A 3,314-nucleotide genomic window follows, 5' to 3' on the forward strand; every position below is an offset into this window, starting at 1 on the left:
ACGGCCCCCTCAGGCCATAACATAGCTCCGCCGTTGAGTGATTAGCATGTTATAATCTTGTCTTATAGTATTATGACTAATTGGGGCACTATAATAGGGCTCCACGATGATTCTAGAGAATATATCACCCATGGATAGCCGTTGGACTCTAATTGCATGACTAAGAGTACACAATGGATGGATCCGATTTCATGTGGGCGGCAGAGTCCTCGATCTTTAGGGCATGTCCAACGCAGGCGCTAAGGGAGAGGCGCCAGGATTAATTTCCCTGTTAATCGGCAGTTACCACGGCTATTCCCAGCGCCTGATGCCACATCGATGCAAACAAAGGCATCGAGCGCTTGGCTATTTTCCTACCGCGCGAGTAGAGAAACGAACGTCGGGCCTCCGTATATTTAGAGCCCGTGATTAGCGCCTTGCGTTGGAGGATATAAAGCGCCTAGCTCTTTTTCAATTTTCTGCTATTTTTTTTTTACTGTAAGCGCCTGCTCAAGAGTCTACCAGTGTAGATGCCCTTAGGGCATCTACAACACCGGTGCTTAGGCGAGGCGCCAGGCTTCTATTCCTGGCCGTTATGGCCGAATCCCGTTCGATCAGGGGATTTTGGCTAGCGTCGATGCAAAGCCAGGCACCGGACACTCGGCCTTTTTTTCTCGCACGAGCCTTTTTTTCTCGAGTGCTACCCATATCTTTTACGAGAAAAACAATCCCATTAGCGCTCAAATAGGCGCCCCGCGTTGGACAGGCAGACTCCTGCTCTGATCTTATTATCTTAATTAATTTTTTTATTGTCTTAGCGCCCAAACAAGCATCTTTGCATTGTAGATGCCCTTACGAGTCAATAGATGAAGTAAACAGCTAGCAGTCCGGGAAAGGATAGACACCACAGCCGGTTTGCTTAGCCAGCCCCTGTACGTCAACGAACATATCTAGACATATAGGGAGGAATCGTGCAGAACAAATCACCTAACGGGACAACGAACATATGCATCTTTGAGGCGAGGACGATAATCCAGAGGCTTGGACGAGCTCGCCTACTCACGTCATCGATAGGCGTGCTTGTTTCGGGATGCGGGACGAGCAGCGTATTTGTCGGACGTATTGTTGCCCGAAGTTACGAGACTACCTATAGTAAAAGTAACATAGATGGTAATATTACACATATTTAGACAAAATAAATGATGTGACAAATAATTGATAATGAAAAAGATGAATTCATTAACATAGCTAGTTACTCATATTATGGGTAACATCACACATATCAAGACAAAATTAGTTTATAACCTAATAAATAAAGTGTTGTATGACACCACATATATTACTCCCCACTATAAAGGTAGTAACATAGACAAATTACATATACATGTTATACTTTTTTTTTTGAGAGGACATATACATGTTATACTAGTCTAACTTACTCACCACTATGGATAGTCTGAAAGGAGTATGCGAGGGAGGTTGTCCCACGGGACAGATTGACGTTTGTCAAATCCAAAGACGGCGGGGCATCATGTGGTCACAGGCAGCACCCTAGGTGAAGGTTGTTGAAATATATTGTCCACCTCCCTCCACCAGTTCGGACTTTTGGATGAGTTGGCTGGAGCATGAATTCAATATGGAATCAGAGCCAAGAGGTCTTGAGTTCAAGACCCTGCCAACGCAGTATTAAATAAAACGATTCTGCGGTCTACATCGATCCCAGGTCTAAGGACTAAAATAGCCTAGACGTGCGGGGGAGTGTTGAAATATATTGCCCACCTCCCTCAACCAGTTCGGACTTTTGGATGAGTTGGTTGGAGCATGAATTCAATAAGGGTAACTACGTGATTAGATTACATTTAAAAACAGCATGTTAGATATTTGCATTTATTTTCCTTTTATCAAACGAGATAAAATTTAATATGATTCCAACAGCTTTAGAGTATACATTTATGCACAAAAAAAACTAGAATATTTACAACCGGATGCATCAAACCCTTGTCAAACGTCCGGGCACAACCTAGTCATCGTCCAGATAAGAAAACGCCATCCAACTGGCCCCACTACAGACAACCCAAACGTTTAGATTGTCCGACACTCCTCAAAACCAGCACATATATGGAGCGGGTATTGGTTGCCCAGACGTGTCGGTCACATCGGATATGACTGACTAGGCCCATCCAAAATCCGCTTCAAATTGACCACACTCCTTTTGCGTCCATCCTCCATTTCCTGCGTTTGGGCCGTTGTCTCATCCATCCTTGTTCCCTGTCCGTGCCCCCGTCCTTGTCCGCCGTAGTAGATGTTGACGTCGAGTGCCCCGTCCCCCACCGTCACCATGGGTGATACATTCTGACATTTTTATCAATCCTATTTCTAAAATACATGTTGACGTTTTTCAAATATACATTGAACATTTTTCGGATACACTCCTAAGCATTTTTTGAATACATGTTCAACACTTGTCAAATGCACGTTGAGTATTTCTAAAATACATGGTGAATATTTTTAAACACACGTTGAACATTTTTCAAAGCCGTGTCAAATATTTTTTTCTAAATACACGGTAAAAGTTTCTTTAAATGAGTTGAATATTTCTTAAGTTACCTGCTAAAATTTGTAAAATACTCCCTCCGTTCCAAAATAGATGAGCCAACTTTATACTAACTTTATATTAAAGTTAGTACAAAGTTAGAGCAACTCCAATGGGGCGACCCATTTTCGTCTGCCCGCGTCCGTTTGGGTCGGCGCGGACAAAAGTGGTGGCCCAACGCGCCGACCGAAACTCAAATCGTGTCCGCCCGGCGTCCACGCCGACCCATTTCCGGCCCAAAATTGCGCCTGGAATGCGTCGGCGCGGACGCGAAGCGGACGCGCCGCACGTCTCCTCGCCGTCCGCCGCGTCCCCATCTGGCGGCCATCCAACTACGACGGCCAACATAATTTATGACGACCGCCCACCTTGGGCCCACGCGTCAGTGACGGCGGTCGTCCTTTTTTAAGCCGGGCGTGCGGCGGGGCCGTCCTCATCCACTACCACTCGCCCCCCGTCCCCATCTGGCCACCCCTGCTCCCACGCCGGCGACAACCCTAGCCATTGATACGTCTCCAACGTATCTATACTTTTTGATTGCTCCATGCTATATTATCTTCTGTTTTGGACATTATTGGGCTTTATTATTCACTTTTATATTATTTTTGGGACTAACCTATTAACCGGAGGCCCAGCCCAAAATTGCTGTTTTTTTGCCTATTTCAGAGTTTCGCAGAAAAAGAATATCAAACGGAGTCCAAACGGAATGAAACCTTCGGGAACGTGATTTTTGGAACGAACA

Source organism: Triticum aestivum, chromosome 4D (assembly GCF_018294505.1).
Source record: "Triticum aestivum cultivar Chinese Spring chromosome 4D, IWGSC CS RefSeq v2.1, whole genome shotgun sequence".
NCBI lineage: Eukaryota > Viridiplantae > Streptophyta > Magnoliopsida > Poales > Poaceae > Triticum > Triticum aestivum.